Source organism: Myxocyprinus asiaticus, chromosome 32, assembly GCF_019703515.2.
Source record: "Myxocyprinus asiaticus isolate MX2 ecotype Aquarium Trade chromosome 32, UBuf_Myxa_2, whole genome shotgun sequence".
NCBI classification, from domain to species: Eukaryota; Metazoa; Chordata; class Actinopteri; order Cypriniformes; family Catostomidae; genus Myxocyprinus; species Myxocyprinus asiaticus.
The window spans coordinates 36,159,311-36,177,999 of record NC_059375.1 but is presented as its reverse complement, the minus strand read 5'-3'; the positions used below and the strand labels follow the sequence as shown (position 1 = coordinate 36,177,999).

General features: G+C 39.5%; 2 protein-coding genes across 2 annotated transcripts in view; both read left to right on the top strand.

The window, feature by feature from the left end:
• LOC127423658 (uncharacterized) overlaps positions 1–8,046 on the top strand; it is a 622,288-nt gene extending 614,242 nt beyond the window's left edge. Inside the window, exon 2 of the mRNA XM_051668165.1 lies at positions 8,020–8,046. The gene's annotated coding sequence lies outside the window, so the exon portion shown is untranslated. The remainder of the gene's footprint in view (positions 1–8,019) is intronic.
• LOC127423650 (protein sidekick-2-like) overlaps positions 1–18,689 on the top strand; it is a 431,227-nt gene that overhangs the window by 116,716 nt on the left and 295,822 nt on the right. The gene's annotated exons all lie outside the window — the stretch shown is intronic.

Here is an 18,689-nt window from a genome sequence, read left to right as displayed (position 1 = left end):
TTCAATATTTCAGATACTGTAGTATTTTATTTATTTATTTATTTATTTTTAAAGTACAGAGTATATTTTAGTTCAGAGATACTCTGTTTGCCAAAATTGTTTTTTTTATTTTTTTATTTTTATAAGTTGCACTATTCTGTATGCTAAGTCTTATTAAATAAACTGTGAACTAATCTTAATGAACTGGAAACAGTTCATGTTGTTCCAAAACATAATGACTTTCTTTTTTCCATGAAACACAAAAGGACATGTTAAGCAGTATGTTATTCTCAGTCACCATTCACTTTCATTACATCTTTTTTTCCTTATATGAAAGTGAATGGAGGCTGACATTCTTCCTAACATCTCCCTTTGTATTCCTCAGAAGAAAGAAAGACATACACAAATTTGGAACAACATAAGGGGAAGTAAATGATGACATCATTTTCATTTTGGAGTGAACTATCCCTTTGACTGTGCGTGACACATTCCAAATCCATGATCCTTAGGTGAACTCTATAGCAAGTTGACTCATAAATTCCTACTTGGAAAGAAGCCCTTATTGCCTGTAATGACAAAAACAGAGTCTGGGCACTTTTCCTTTCCCCTTATTTCCAACCATCTGCCTTTTTTAACCAGCTCAGATTTCCCCACACCTCATAGAACCATTCTCTTTAGTCTCAAATAAACATCTTAAACCAGCCACCAGGGGATCTATAATGTCTTTAAATCCCTGGCTGTCATTTATTACTGAATTTAAAGGGTCCATAAATATCGAACAGCAGGTGGAGGAGACTCTTCAGTCCATCATTAGTAGACACCTGCTGGTATGGGTGGCACTTAGGCAGCTGCAGGCGTTTTGAAGAGAGGACAAATCAGATTGGCTTTCATAGCTTGTTTAGGTGATCATTAACTTAGTTTTATCAATTTAAAATTATTCAGAAAATTGTAAGACTTGTTTCTAGAAGAGGCAACACTGTACTGTAGTGCTTAGTGAGAGCCTAGTTGGGTTAGCTAATGATAAATGGCATTCACAACACATATAGCTTATATGTATTACATAAAGTGTAAAATAGTGTAGGGTGGGACATGTTTCTCCATTGATGGCTAAAAGTAAGCTGTGTATTCTGACAACATAATTTAGCTTTCTTATACCCTAATACAGGTTGTGTAAAAATTACAGACGCTTTATCAACAACACCCAATTTTGTGAGGCATCTGAAAACCCTCAGAGGTAAGTTGAGATCGTTAACTGTTACACGTCAGCTATGGTTCAGTAGCATTTAACTTATTGTGTTAGCTGGATTAGCTAGCTAGCTACTTTGTTCCACAGAGTTCATTGCACTGCAACGACAGTTTTGGCGTAAATTATTCTGCATGCCTCATTGCTGAAACCAGCTAAAAGATGCACTGTGGACCAACGGTTGCCATCTGTCCCGTAAAATACGGGATGGTCCTGTATTTAAAGTCAAAATGATGCGTCCCATATAGAATCAAACGGGACGCGATTTGTCCCATATTAAATCTGTTCAGATAGTGTCACGGCGAAATCATTCCAGATCGTTACTTTAGTAGGAAATTTTACCTATGGCGGGTAAGGGGTCGTCTGAAAGTCCACACATTATGCTAAAATGCGCTGATGCTGTGGAGGGTGTGGTAAGGGACCGTCTGAAAAGTCCACACATTATGCTAAAATGTGCTAATACTATGGAGGGTGTAATAACTTTAGTACTTAATGCTCAGACACTAATTTAGGCTAAGAGCAAAAATGACGCTTAAAGTTGAGGACTTAAGACTTGACTTGGACTTGCCTATCTTGACTTGGGACTTGACTTGAGACTTGAATGCAAAGATTTGAGGCTAACTTGTGAACTGCAAAACAATAACTTGGTCCCACCTCTGCCTTGATAGCACAAGTACATCACCCAGATGTCTATTTGATGTGTGCTTACATCTGGAAGACATATTTTTGAAAGATATTTACTCATCTGCAATACGTCTATAAGACATATGTCAATAAGTATGTATCGTATTTCAATAAGATAGTCAGCAGATGTCTTTGAGACGTTTATAATTTGAATGTTTGTAAATCTGATCTTTTTAAGGTGTTTAACAGATGTTAATTAGATTGTGATGCTTTCCAGGTCTGGGTAGTAGATGTTTCATCAGCGCACTGCAAATCATATTTAACAAGTATTTATTTAAATGGTTTTCCAGTGAATTTTCTAACATCCTTAAAACAAGGTAAAGGTACCTCATGAGCAAAAACTGTGTAAGATATTAAGGCTTGTTGTCAGAGAATGTATCTTCAATTTAAGTGTATGTAACAAGTCTTGTTGAACTGGTAGAATTTGATTTATTTAATTTAGGCATAAACAAGAGAAAATCTGGGAATTCTAATCGATAGCTACATCAGCAGATAAGAAAAGTTGTTAAAGAGGCAGATAATTGTATTACACTCAGATGAAAGATGATATATATATATATATAGTTATATGATGAACTGTGCAAGATTGTGCATAAGACCAAAAACAGTTATTGAGAAAATAGATAGAGATTTCATCCCACCTAACATAGATTGTTCCAACAACTTTGGTTAACGTTTTATAAAGGTTTGGAATTAACTTTGTTTACGTCAATGGGACGTCCTAATGACGTTATTCGAATTTGATAAAAGTTCTCTTCATGCTATGAGAAAATGTTCTTAGTGCAACATTATACATTATTTAAACTAGATTGGATTACTTTTTTAAGGTTTTTGGAAATTACGTTTTTTGGACAATTTCACATTTTCAGGAATATTACGTCAACCTTTAAATAACATTCTACTCACGTTAAGAAAACTGGACATTTTCACGTTCCCACAACCACAATGTAACATTTGAAAAACGTTTAAGAACATACATTTGTTCGCTGGGATTTTGTCTTAAACTAACGTTTTTTGCTACAAGTCGGTGCGAGCACTTTGTATCCTAATTTATCTTGGTTTGGTTCATTGCTGTGTTAATACCATTCTCACTTTTCTTTCTCTCTGTGTGTTCATCATAGCCGTTGTTGAAAAAGTCTTTGGTATACAGCCTGCATCCACGCTTTGTGCCCTCAATGTGCCCCCCCCCATTCATTGACTCATTGAATGGAAATGTATGAGAGCAGCGGGCAGGTGGTCCACAGGATATTTATTCACTACCGCTAAAGAGGAAATAATACACAGGCTATAGGAAACATTTGCCCCTTAGTCTGTGGTCTGTTTATTTAATCATCCGCTTTTAACACTTAACACAGGTCTTGTTGCATTGAGCAGAGGGAAGGAGATGCCACTGTTTCAAAATCTAGTGAACTGCATTCATAGACATTTCAACGCATCATAGGTGCAGTCTAGTTATCCTGCCTTCTAAGGCACATTATTTTGGACAAACCTAAGGCGGCAGCACATGATTGTCCTCTTCATGTACAAAAAAAAAAAAAAAAAAAAAAAAACTCTTAATAAAGCAAGATACATTTTTAATATAAAATCTCCTAAGTTTACATCTCTCATCAACACTGGAACAGCATTTTCTTTCACCAAAAAATAAAGACTTTCGAAAACACTCTCCATTACCACATATTTTGGAAAACAGCAATGTTAGGAAACTGAAAATGGAAACAGAAATGCATTAGTATGGATATAGCCTTAGCAACATGCTAATGCTAAACTCCACTGGAATCCTGTCTGCTTTTTTGAATAACACACTGAGACCACATCCACATGAATATGTTTTTGACTCTGTTTTTCGTTTCCAAATGTCATTGTTTGGAAACACCATAGCGTGGACGTGGCCTGAGTTGCTGCCTATGTAGAACATTCCAGATCAGTAACTTATGAGGTTCAATTTCAGTTAGGATGCTGTCTTAGGGGCCGTTCACACCGAACACGTTTTCGCGTCCATCTGCAGTGTTTATAATTGTTTTTCAATGTAAAGATGCACTAAATGGACGTATCTTGCGAGGGAGTGTTGCATTTTTTAAATGATGTGTCAGGTTAAAAACAACTTTTTAAAACACTTCTCTCTCGACACATGCTTTCTGTTCTATTCATTGCGCTGCGTCTATGTTTTTTTAGCACAAGAATGCATTCTGTCTGAATGGCTCTTTAGAAGGTGGCTTCCTATGCAGGCAGTAGACAACAATTCAGCACACTATGTTTTGGAATGGAGGCTATATGTTTGTGTATGTGTGGGTAATTACATGGGAAAATTACTGCACACGGCATTTATCCCCCAGTCTACAGTTTACTTTAAATACAGCCCATGTTTTGTCATGTTTTAATTGGCTCTTACTATAGGAGCAGTGTGACATAAGGGTACACAAATACCTTTATCATAAACAGATGTCATGTTAATCAATACATATTCTCACTGCTCCTCAGACAACAACCAGTAACACTTTAATCTGTGTTTAGAGAACAAGAAAATGATGGATAGAGGAAACAGTTTGATCTGCTGATTACAGCACTACATGACTCACCAGCTTATAATTTTGAGAGTGTTTTTTTTTTTTTCTGTGACTTTTTGAACCAGTAAATTGATGATGCACAACATCTACCTGGGAAATTAAAGGGTTTTAATGAGATAATTGCAATCCAGCAACCATCTTGCAGAGATACAGTAGGAACGTTGTGATATTTAAATAATACTAATAATTATCTCACTGTTTATTTGTCTTTCCTCACCCATCTCTTTGTGTAACACTAGTCAAAGTCAAACATAATGTCACAAGGTTTTTGCTTTGAGATATAGAGAAATGTATAGAACTTAATTTGCATTTACTGAAGAAAATACCAGTAAGGCAGCTAAAGACTAGTGGTAAAGTTTTTGGAGAGTTTAGGTTTTAGGCTTTGTGAAAATGAATGGCTGCTTCTTTTTATCTGTCAGCTGCTTGCAATAAGCAACTCATAATCATTGTGCAGTGTAAAGGTGTCTATAAATGGAATATATGCATGGATGACAAGACCAATCACAATTGAGTATGTGAATAGATGTAAGAAAGAAGACCAATTGAAGTTCAGTTTTGAAATATTACGATGATATCATTGATGGATGGCTACATTACATCACCATGTGTCAATGCTACGTTTTCAAACTTTAATCATATATAGATGGCACACCTAAGACTGAAATGATCTTCAAAGCAAAAAGTTTTAATTGAAGCCTTGAATGGAGCCAAATTAACTGCAAACATATGTATTATTCTCTACAATTTAATGTTTGAGGAACATTAATACTACCTTGAAAGCAATTTAATTATATATATATATATATATATATATATATATATATATATATATATATATATATATATATATATATATATATAATACTAAGAAAAAGTATTGTAAGAATGTGTGATTTTAGAGGTCAAGGTTACCTTTAAAATGAGCTTGACTAATTTTCTGTTCCTCTTTTTTTTCTTTTTTTTTTTTCTTTTTCCGGTGCTGCTTTCCTGAAACTGCTACCAAAACAGGTGAGACAATTCCCTCTTTTATTTTGTTCGCAGCTGTTCATTTTTAGGTGTGATTAATCTGAGGTGACTATCTGTATGTCATTAACACATGTACGCATTTCCAAGCATGTGTTTTCTTTTCTCCATTGGCACAAAAAATGAGAAACTTTGCATTTTATTAATAACCAAAGAAACAAAGAATGTCTTCCTTTGCTGGGTACACACTTCTTCTGTGATTAAAACACTAAGTAGTTAAATACTAAAAAGAGATTTGTGAATAGAGAGTGTGGGAGTGTTACAGAGTTGTTGTTGTTTTTGTTGTTGTTTTTGTTTTTTTGAGTGTGTGTGTGTGTGTGAGTGAGTGAGTGATTTTACCATAATTAGCTCAAATTTTGCAGTAAATATTATAAGTCACATGCAATCAAAATGGACACCATTTACTTTCTTAATGCACATTTTTGGTCTCATCATGCAAGACTTAATAAGGAGCATTAATCCGGGGGCCTGGGTAGCTCAGTGGTAAAAGGGCTACCACCCCTGGAGTTCGCTAGTTCGCTAGTTCAAATCCCAGGGTGTGCTGAGTGACTCCAGCCAGGTCTCCTAAGCAACCAAATTGGCCCGGTTGCTAGGGTGGGTAGAGTCACATGGGGTAACCTCCTCGTAGTCACTATAATTTGGTTCGTTCTCGGTGGGGCACGTGGTGAGTTGAGCGCGGATGCCGCGGTGGATGGGGTGAAGCCTCCACACGCGCTATGTAACTGTGGCAACGCTCTCAACAAGCCACACGATAAGATGCGCGGGTTGATGGTCTCAGATGCGGAGGCAACTGAGGCTCTGCCACCCGGATTGAGGCAAATCACTACGCCACCACGAGGACTTAAAAGCGCACTGGGAATTGGGCATTCCAAATTGGGTAAAAAAAAAAGGAGCATTAATCCATTGAAAACACTGTGTAACAAATATTTTTTTTTTTTTTTTTTTTTTTTTTGGTTCCTGGGTAGTAAGTGTTATTTCCTATTATTTCCAATGAGAAAACGGCCGAATTTGTGTCTTTTCATTCACATAAAGTCAGAAAAAACCAACATATGAATCCAAATTAATATGTATTTATATTAAGGTAATACAAAAATGACTACAAAAGATTTAGGAGTAGTTTTTCGAGATTTACGATTATACTGTAAATCACTTTCATGAATCAGCCCCCAAATGTAGTCTTCCATCATGTTCTCGTTATACTGTCCTTGGTAGCAGCATTCAAAGTCCAGTATATCCTGATGGAAGCGCTTGCCTTGCTCCTCCATGTATGCTTCCGTGTTCTCCTTGAATTTATCAAGATGAGCATCAAGGATATGGACTTTGAGGGATTTCAGAGGTGGAGCTGAGGAGAGAAATCCATACTTCCCCAACCAAAAAGACCTCAAAGACTTGATTAGAGATCTTGGTCTCACCAAGTCCAATGCCAAGCTTTTGATGTCTAGGCTCAAGCAGTGGGACTTGTTGGATGAAAGTGTGCAAGTTGCAGATCAGAGGTAGTGTCACCAAATTTTTTCCAGCTTCTTCACCCGTCAAGATGGGCTCTGCTTCTGCCACAATGTGACCAGTCTGTTCGAGGCAATCGGAATCGCCTGTAACCAGAATGAGTGGCGCATCTTCATTGACAGCTCATCCAGGAGCCTCAAAGCCGTGCTGCTCCATAATGGTACCAGTCTCTTTCCCTAGCTCACTCGGTGCACCTCAGAGAGGATTACAACAGCATCAAGACCTTGCTGGACAGCTTGAAGTATGATGAGTATGGCTGGGAGGACATAGGAGACTTAAAAATGGTGGCATTCCTGATGGGCCTCCAAGGCGGTTTTACAAGTTTCCCTGCTATCTTTGCTTTTGGGACAGCAGGGACACCAAGGCGCACTACCATAGGCGGGACTGGCCACAGCAGACCGAGTTCTCTGTGGGGAGGAACAACATCAAGTGGGAGTCACTGGTGGATCCCCGGAAGGTGCTGATGCCACCACTGCACATCAAATTGGGCCTTATGAAACAATTTGTCAGAGCTCTAGATAAGGAGTCGGCAGCCTTCAAGTACCTTCAAGACTTCTTCCCTAAGCTGCCTTATTCAAAGGTCAAAGCCGGTGTCTTCGTTGGACCACAGATAAAGAAGATCCTGGAGTGCAATGAATTCCCCAAGAAGCTCACTAGTAAGGAGAAAGCGGCTTGGAACAGCTTTGTCGCAGTGGTTCAGGGCTTCCTGGGCAATCACAAGGCCGAAAAATATGTGGAGCTGGTTGAGACTCTGGTGAAAAACTACGGCACAATGGGCTGTAGGATGTCCCTCAAAGTCCATATCCTTGTTGCTCATCTTGATAAATTCAAGGGGAACATGGGAGCGTACTCAGAGGAGCAAGGCGAGTGCTTCCATCAGGATATACTGGACTTTGAACGCTGCTACCAAGGACAGTATATCGAGAACATGATGGGAGACTACATTTGGGGGTTGATTCGTGAAAGTGATTTACAGTATAATCATAAATCTCGAAAAACTACTCACTTCTAAATCTTTTGTAGTCATTTTTGTATTACTTTAGTATAAATACATGTTAATTTGGATTCATATGTTGTTTTTTTCTGACTATGTGAACGAAAATTCGCCCGTTTTCTCATTGGAAATAGGTAAATTTCAAAATATCACTGTCCTAGTCACAAAAGCAAAGTTTTTAGGGAATAATAGCCATTTTCTATGCTTTGGAGGCATAAGCAATTAGGAAATAACACTTACTACCCAGGAACAAAAATTGTGTTACATAGTGAAATCTTTCATCAAAATATAATAGCTTCTGGAACAACTTTCCTTTTTTGGATGATGTCCTCTTACTTTTTCAACCCCACCCCACAAATCACCTATTGAGACAACATTTCATGATCCAATTAGTTCCTGTATTTAAAACCAAGTTTTCCTGTTTCACTTTAAAAAACAGGAACCCAGAGCTGATAGCATTTTATTGATCCATTTTCTGTCAATTTGTGGTTATCATCATAGTCATTCAAAACTGTGCAAACTTTTATTTCCTTAAATGCAATCTTTGTATTCCGCGAGCATATTTCATATCACCCTCTTCAGGAGTAAGGAACAGCATTTCCTTTGGGCACAGGGATGATCTGCAGTTTTAATAAGTAAAAATAACAAACCTTTCAAATATTTTTCATTATGAACACAGCTGCGGCTAGATTCTTGCCCGAGGGGTAGAGTTCTGCTTGACTAGAATGATCTGTTTCAAGCACACACTCTTTCTCGTACACACACACATTGTCTGAGCCAATAGCGATAGAGGATTCCTCACTTTTCAAGGGTCTAATTAGCCTGTCTGAAGGAGCTTCTGAAGTTCTTCATCTGTCTGTTTCTTATTCATACACTTGTCTGTTGAGGCAGATGAGGACAGGCTGTCATGGAGTTTTCACTCATATATGAGAGTTTGTTATGATAGTTCACTGTGGCTTTGTAATTTTAAATGCACTAGCCAGTAAATTATTTTAATTTGTCAATAATTATCATAAATAAACTAGATGGGTACATTTTAGATTAACACCTTGTCTACACCGGACTCGAGAGGTGCATAGTGGTGTGTAAAATAAAATACAACCCATTTTTAATCAATAAATCTTTCTGTACTGATTTCAATAACACACAGTAAAGAAAGGGTGTAAGGCCACCTCCACACTAATATGTTTTTGGTTAACAACTCATTTATTTCACTACCTGTATGTCTCTCATTCTCTAATTGTCTTTCCTCCATTGAAAATGTTCTAACATTACCATACGATGATGTTAGAAAATGTCGTAACCTCCATTCCCTGATGGAGGGAACGAGACGCTGTGTCGATGTAGTGACACTAGGGGTCGCTCTTGAGAGCCCCGATCACCTCAGATCTTTGAGAAAAGGCCAATGAGAATTGGCGAGTAGAATTTGCATGCCACTCCCCCAGACATACGGGTATGAAAGGGAGCCGGAATGCAGGATTTATTCAGGTTTTGTCCTGAGGAGCAGAGACACAGTCCCGGCCATTTCAGCGGCTAGTACAGCGTTGTGGCAAGAGGGACACAATGTCTCATTCCCTCCATCAGGGCATGGAGGTTACGACAGTAACCGAGACATTCCCCTTCTGTCACTCACTCGACGTTGTGCCACAACAGCTGAACCGTGTTACGTGAACTGCCGATGCAGGTGCAAGCAAGCTGCTGCGTGCGTAATAGCAGGTTCATTAGACTGCAGATAACCTCCCCCAACACCCCAAAAGACGTCAAGTAGTTCTCCACATCCCTGAGAGGGGGAAGCGACGTAACTAGCATGGGAGCAGGCCATGCCAGCCGCGGCCTTTTCTCTCTATGTTTTCTCTCCACAGATTATTAGATTCAGCTGGGGCCATCTAATGCTATCATACGCATCAGGGAAGGTGTTCTTTTCCTTTCCTATTCTTTCAGGAGGAAAAGACCCCGCAGAGACCACATCCTGCCCAAAAGGGAAGGTCAACATGTGGCAATATGACACATGGGCTCAGCAGCTGCACATGGAAGAGGTGCGGTGGTAGGTCCCGCCACGAAAAAGGGGGGGGGCTCTACAAACACAGCAACCGGGGGCAGAGAGAGCTCTGCCCAAGGAAGATGCGGGTCCGCCGACAGGGAGACTGTACCACGGAATATACATCACAGGGGATACCGGAATAATCGGCACCTGTGGAGCACCTATCCCAGTACAGGGCATGTTAGACACCGTAGTGGGGCTGGCTGCGAACTCCTCCGCCGAGTTTGCGAACCATAGGGCTAGGGAGGAAGGGCGTCCAGGGTCCATGACTTCGTGAACTTGACTGGGGGTAAAAGCGCACGTTTTCGCCTCAGGGGAGGGGAAAGGCGCCATACGCAAGCTATACACCCAGCCAGCTATTCCGTATTGCCGAACTCTACCTGTTCGTACCTGAAAGAACACGGGATGAAACCGACTCAACCCAGAGATTGTAAAATCTCAAAGTATTGGGTGTTGCCCAGCCCGCTGTTCTGCAGATGTCTGCTAGAGAGGTGCCACTGGCCAGTGCCCACGAGGACGCCACACTCCTTGTAGATTGTGTTCGAACCCGCAAGTGGGCAGGCACGGCCTGGGTCTGGTAGGCCAATGCAATGGCATCCATGATCCAGTGGGCAAGCCTCTGTTTGGAGACGGCGTTCCCTTTCTGCTGTCCACCAAAGCAGACAAAGAGCTGCTCAGAGCGTCTAAAGCTTTGCGTGTGATCCAGGTAGGTGCACAAAGCATGTACCAGACACAGCAATGACAGGGCTGGGTCTGCCTCTCCCGGGACAGCACTTGCAGGTTCACCACCTGATCCCTGAAGGGGGTCGTGGGAACCTTGGGCACATAGCCCGGTCGAACTCCCCAAATCGCCTCCAGCACCAGCTGGGCCAGCCTCACACCCATGGGTAGAAGGCACAGCACGGGGGGCGGCTAGAGTAGCTTTCCCTCGGAAGAAGTAAAGCCACGACCGCAACGTTGCCATGGTCATATCCTCACAATGAGAACATGAACCATCCACAAACGCTGCCTCAGTGTGATCGTCGTGCAGAAGGAGAGAAAGCCGCTGGAAATGCGCCGTATATCCAACAGCATACGCTTCTTAAGAGGTGAATGGAACAGCAGTAGTATTCGGCTCTCTGATAGTACAACCGCTTGGCTCCGAAGAAAAAACCTGAATGAATCCTGCATTATTACGCATAATCGGTGTAAGAAAGTGCATGTAAATGCGCTCATTGTTTGCGCACACTGGCGTCCTCAGGAGCAGAGCAGGGAGGGTACCTGCCTGGAGAGGTAGCCCTGTGAGATTGCAGGGGTCTTTTTCTTTTCTTTTTCCTGAGAAACAGGTAACTTTAGCAAAAGTCTCTATTTGCTCCCCATTTAATCACATTGCTGTCTTGGAAAAATGATTGTAATACAAAACAGATCTTTTTGTGATTTTTCTTTCCTGAACAATTCCTCAATAAAATGCCAAAATCCCCTCCAAAAATAACAAATCTATACTCTATGCATGTTATGCACAGTCATGACAGGAAAATGAATATGGCTTGAGCATTTTTATAAATACTGTAGTTAAAAGGCCCGGTGCCCAGAAAGGTATACCAGGTGCCGAAAGAAGAAGGTCATTCAAAGGATGGAACACACAGAAAAGATTCCTGAACAAACCGAGGGCTCAGGAGGAGCTATCCATCTTCCTCGCTTCATCCAATTATTCACCTGCTCTCACCCACTGAGAAAAAATGGAGCAAACAAGGGAGAGCTTAATTAGTGATAATTAAAGACCAAAAAAGGAATGGAGGAGAGGCACTGAAAAAAAAAATATCCTGCCAAGTTAGACCCAGGGACATTGGCTAGTTGAAGAGAGAGAGAGAGAGAGAGAGAGAGAGCAGTTTAGAAAGAAAACAGTTAGAATGGAACACTGTTGTGTATTCAATGTTTTGTGGTTGTAAAGTTTCAGTTTTCACTGTGAATTTGCCAACAGTAGGTCGAAAGATCTTCAGTGGAATTTGGTCTGTGCTTACCGAAATTCGAATCACTGCCCCCAGTGGTCAAAGCTGGAAGTGTTATTGAACGGATGGGCACATATGAGCTCCAGTTTCTGGGTGAAATGTCCGCAGGGTGGTGCCAAAAGCGAGTTGTATTTTTAGTTGTAAATGAGGTAACATATTCAACAGGAATGCATCTTTAAGTAACCATATGTGCAAACCTCAACCCTAAACCTAACTGTCAGTGGAGTAAAAATGTAAATTCAGTGCAAAAATGTAACCTCAGAATTGGGCTCACCATTGTTTATGTGAATGTGATTACTTCCTGTTTCCCATTAGACAATAAACCATGTCTCAGAGGTTGCTCATGCAACACACTATCAATAGCACTACAGGAGAAGGTAAACACAGTTGAATTGATTCCAACGTGTCTGATGAGGGATGGCACTTGTCAGTAATTAGACTAAAATTGCTATAGATAAAATAGTTTGTCTTCCCACACTGTAGCACTTTAGAGTAGAAAAGCCTGTGTCGAATTAAAAAGGCACCAGATGCTTAGATGATCAATATTAACTCATATATCCTAAACATGAAGTGTGATACTGTAATTATGGTGATTAATAAAGGCAATTATGTAATCAACCAATTTTGCATGTGTATGACATGTACATAAGCTACTACCATGTTTCACGCAAGATAAACCCTGTTTGTGTGTGTCCTGGACATGGACCATTATAAATTGTGATTATTATCCCTGCACAGTTGTCATGTCTCTTGCCCCCTTCCCTCTTGAGCTCTTATCTGTGGGTCCTTGTTTCTTTGCCCTGTATCTCTTGGGTACTGATCTTCATGCGGCCATAACATTAGCCTCTGATCCCTTCTTCTCACATTCCAATGGTGTAGTTAGTCCCAGCTTGTGGGCGTCAGGCATGCTTCGCACCAAGGAGTACAGCCTTCCTCCTAGTCCTCAAAGCACTTTATTTTATCTACTTTTTTCCATTTTCTTTTGTTCATCCTAAAAAATGCAGTGCATTGAAATATGTTATCTAATGTACACTTAATAAGGATCCTTAAAGGGATAGTTTACCGAAAAATGTTAACCCTCTTGTTGCTCCAGACCTGTATGACTTTCTTTCTTCCGTTGAACACGAAAGGAGATGTTAAGCAGAATGTTAGCCTCAGTAACCCTTCACTTTCATTGTATGGGGTGGGGGGGTGCGGGGGGCTTGGGATAGAATGCAATGAAAGTGATCAACATCACATCAGAGAATGAAATAAGTTCATTATCATTTCATCCTATTGTGGTGGTTTGCGTTGTTCCTTTTTGTGAAAAATGTTTGTGACACTTGCATGTTTATGTGTCCTGCATTTAGAAGATTAAAACTGATCTCTGTAATATCTGATCCGTTCAATAACATAGCAGGTGTTTCGTAGCTAATATGTGACTCCGAACGACCATTATTAGCCACATAGAAACAAAGGAACACAGCTGCAGCATAGAGCCTAGAGACACACACACAATCACACACACTTGCTCATTTACCTCTAACTCACTGATGCAGTAGACAGTAATTTTATCACTGTAATTAAGTCTCTTATAAAACTCACCACACACACACACACACACACACACACACACACACACAGAGCTCTAGATAAGTGTTTGTGTGATAGTGTGACAGACAGATGGTCACACTCCACTCGGGTGAACACTAGAAACTTGCGAGTACTCGTCAACTCTGATAATCTTCTTCGCAATAACTCTTCGCTCCAAAGATACCCAAATTATCTATCTATCAAATTATCTATCTATCTATCTATCTATCTATCTATCTATCTATCTATCTATCTGTCTTTCTGTCTGTCTATCTATCTATCCAACCAAAAGTCCATCCATCCATACATCCATCTATTTTGTCTGTCTATCTATCTAGTTGTCTGTCATTCCATCCGTCTGTATCAGGAGCCAGCTGGTACGTGATAGCTGTGCAGAATTTGTTAACCTCACTCCCCTGGCCTCAAGGGGCGCACTCATTAGCATGCCCACCTCCCACGCCGGTTCGAATCCCACTCGGAGCGGGTCGAGCAGGACAGGTTACCCATCCATCCATCCATCCAAGGCATTACTCCAAAGAACATTTGTGTTATTTCACCACTGTTGTCTTATGTATGTTTTATAAGAGGTTTTGTGCATTGCTGCATTTTCAGGCCCTGCTGCACACTACACAAGGGGAATCTTTTTTAACATAAGTCAACATAAGTAAACCTACGTGTTAACAAACAGATACCACAAGGTCGCAATGATTCCCTTGTCTTTCTGAAATCTTTGGTGGATGTCTGTATCCAACCCCTTCAGTTTCCCACTTCTGTCCTTCCTGTGTCTTTGGTGCATGCACTATTTATTGAGCATGGTAGTGGCTTCATAACAGCAGGCTCAGATGACCTTGTCCAGGCAGGCGTGAGAACAATTACAGGAAAACAAACCAGCAAAAAAAATTTGAATTTACTTGTTCCTCCCTGAGGTGAATTAGCGTCCCAATTAGTTATCCCGATTTAGACCAAATTACAACAGCCAATTACCTGTGCACTTTACAATAACACAGGTCACATGACTTCATCTTAAAGGTTACACTTTGAGAGGCATGTGTCCTCTGTAGACCTTTAAAGGGATAGTTCACCTAAAAATAAAAATGTTGTCATTATTTTCTGACCATCATGTCATTCCAAACAATTATGCTGTAATTATTATTATTATTTATTTATTTATTTTTGTTTTTTTTCTGTGGAACACGAAAGGAAAATTTTGAAAATAAGTTCATAGTGACTATGTCTCTCAAACCAAAAATGAATGAAAAAACACCATAAAAGAACTATACAAGTAGTCCATACCATAACGTTGTGGGATGAACAATCTCAAGGTTTTTCACACAGATATAGCTTTGACATCATTGAAGCCACATATCTATTGGTTTTCACATGTCGTAACCAGTGCTGGGTAACGTTACTTTTAAAAGTAACTTGTTAAAATATTGTGTTACTCCTTAAAAAAGTAACTTAATTAAAAAGTATTTTTTTTATGGAAAGTAAAGCGTTATGTTACTTTTGCATTATTTTTGCGTTACTTTTTTCTCACAGCCACTTTCTATTCTACTATGCTATGCATTCCATATAAATAAGCCATGCATTGCATACAAGAAACATTACAGGTCATGCTAGCTACAGTAAAACACTCATGTCAAAACAACATAGTAAACAAACAGATATTTAAAAAGTAGGTCTTCACATCATATTTATAATAAAGAATCAATAACATGAATATGCATGATTTGTTTTTCCATCAACATGGCAGCCAATATGAATAATGAAGAATAACCACTGTCTTGCCTAAAGCAGCAAATTCCAACACTTGAACCTGCATCACATATGTCATCATGTGCTGTGCCCATCAACAATGTCAAAGTCAACTTAAGATGTTTTTTCAAATGTCAGGATAAAATTCAGTGAGGAATGCCAGCCTAACATGTTCAAAGAATGTGTCTGATAATAAAATAATATTTTTCACCTAAGTCATCTCAGTGCACGCTTGTTTTGAGTTGATCCACAGTGCGTACAGACGACACTGGTTGATTGCATACAACTTTAAAAAAGTGCATGTTGATACAACTTGAATGGAATCATTTTTAATGCTACCAAAATGTCATAAAAACGGTTTGTTTCATGAATCAAACTACTTGTTTATTATAAAACAAAAATGTAGAATCTTTTTAGAAACGAAGACATTTTCTCTGCATACGCAATCGATGTAGAACGTTGCTCAAAGTCACTGATCCAGAGTCAGCTTTTCTCATCCCATTCTCCCAGTTATGGGGAGCTGTAACTCGGAGTAGTTCGGCTGCATAAGTCAGTGAATTGAGCGAGTATTTCACCCTGTGTATCATGTCGTGGCCAGTGGAAGACCAGTCTTATAATCCCTCTGCCAACATGCATTTACTGTTTTATTTATTTTTTTAATGCAGTGTGTATTAACACATGAATCAACTGCATTTCATTAGCGTGTATAGCTAATGCACATGCACGTTAGTGAGTTAATTGACAGGTGATGTCTGTATCTAAAAGGTGATTAGCTCTTTTACCTGCAAGGCGAGACTTCCTTTCTACATCCATTGACTGTTGGGTGCTAGAGCTTCTTGGTTGGGCATTCCAATTTCTCCCATTGATTTAAATAGAAGTGACTCATCTCTGCTAAATAATCTCTGGCCTCACTCTATAGAACTACAATGCCCATCATGCACTACGTATCCTCTCCAAGATTTGCACACCTTTACTCCTGATTTCTCACAATACAGGAAAAGTAGAGGTGTACAAAAGCAATGTGTTACTTTATTTAAAAAGTATCTCCGATATTATAATCTAAAATAAACAAATTTTAAAAACATATTGCGTTATTTTACTCATTACAAGAAAAAAGTAATCTGATTATGTAACGTGTTACTTGTAACATGTTACCCCGACATTGTTCGTACACAGCGCATATATAATAGTGTACAGGTTTAGACAGACATGAGGGTGAGTAAATAATGACATTTTTATTTGTTATTTTGGGGTGAACTACTCCTTCAGGACTTAAGTTTAAGTCTACTTCAGATGCCCAGGCCATCCCTATTATCCCTGAGAGCTGTAACACTGATCTCGGTAAACGGGTACAATTAAATTCTACACGTGGGCACATCAGAACTCTTTTTCCATGGTGCCCAAGAGAACTCTCATTCCAACTCCCTCCACTAATTAGGCAAGATCCACGCTCTTTTTTTTTTTTTTTTTTTTTTTGCAGATTTGCATCTTTAAAAAGGAAAAGATAATGTCAAAACTGTTTTGAAATGTTTGCAGCCGCTCTTTGATCTGTGTCTTGAAGCTTAATGTCAGACTATTTTCACCTTCGAGCCTTGAGGAATGGAGGAAATTGTATCAAAGTGCAATGATCGAATGTCATTTTGGGACACTAAGTAGAAGAAGAGAAGGCTGTGATTGGAGAGATTGTAAAAGAACTCAGAAAGAAACGTGCAAAACTATATATTTTCAAAATTGATTAGTCAATCAATTTTACGCCCAGTGTTCCCGACAGCCAGTTCACCCCTGCTCTTCACCCTTCCTTGGGTGTTTGAAATACACAAAGGCCCTGTTTACATCTGATCCTGGTGGATTCGATCACAAGTGGACAGCTGAGACAGATTGCCTGAATGACTTAAGCATTCCCATTCAGCATTCAACCTTAAAGGTGAACTCAGTTTTGTCCTCATTAAAAAAAAGTTTTGCACATGAAGTTGCACATGAAGAAAAGAAAAAAATACTTCTGAATTTGAATGGAATAGATTGAAAAATGTAGAGCTGCTAGTCATCTCACTAGTCAACTAGTTGTGACTGATCCCTAAAACAGAGAAACTCATAAAACTTGAAATGGAAGGCTAGTACGAATATGGGTCTGACTGATTAACTCCCCAGGGCTTTAACCATATGATATTTTCTCTTGTTGTCGTTCATACAACATTCGTACCCGAATGTGTTATGGAACATTCATAAATCACACCGAAGCATTCATATGCTATAGCTTTCATACAATGAACCCAAAATAATCCATGCCATGTTTTGAAAGTGACTTTGTTGGTTGTAAATTATTTTGCCAGTGTTGACTCTGTGGGCTTGTTTCTGAGATACAAATTTTGTTAAATCCTTGATTAAATTGCACTGCCAGCGATTAGTCTTTATTAATAATCGTTAATATCTCAGACCTGTTCTTCATCAGCAAATGGAGAACTAGTCTGAAATGAAGTTCTCAGAGGTCTGTCGAAAATAGGAATCAATATTAAGTCATACTTGTTGCTCATCAGCCAGTTGGTTTTGCTGACGTATGGGAATCTGCTACCAGACAATCCACTGGTAAATCAGATTTAAAATTATTAAGAGGATTAGTTATTTTTTAAGACTGAGTCAAAAGCTATTTTGCCCTTTATCAAAACTCCTAGATATGTTTAGTCTCTTTCAATAATAATTGCGCACAAATGTTCTTTTCCTATCCCACAGCACATTTCTGTTACTCTGAAATGTTATAAAATTTTCAATAATACAGTATATTACACTTTCCATGTTTCATGTAAGTACACAGGAAAATGAGACCTATTTTTAGTATTGCATAATTTCTATGACAAATTCAACTAAAGTTTTCTGTTAGTTAGCAGGACTGGATGCTTTGCGCTCAGAGCCATTGGCACGCAAAATAACGGTGTTTCCCACAGCGCTGATGGCTGATGGGTTGAGGGACTTTGCTGGCTGCTCATAATTTGATTGTTAGCATATGGCACCATGCTTACAAAACGGCCTCAACTCATTAAATATTCATGATTACAAACAGAACAAAAAGCTCTCCCACCCGCTGTGACATTCATATTTAATTTTGCTCCATCTCTCCTGGCACTGCAGGTTCCGTGGATTTTCCATTGTTTTTCCTCTCTTTTTGTCTCTTTCTATCTCAGGACATCCAATATAAAAGCACTCTCTCCCTTACACCCGTACCTCAACACACAGCCATCGCTGAAGCGGTGTGCTGGTTTTTTTTTCCTATCCAGTTACTCAGCTGGTCTGAAGGACAGGAAGCTTTCGAGAAGGGGCAACGATCATGATTCAGCTGTAGATGGTAACA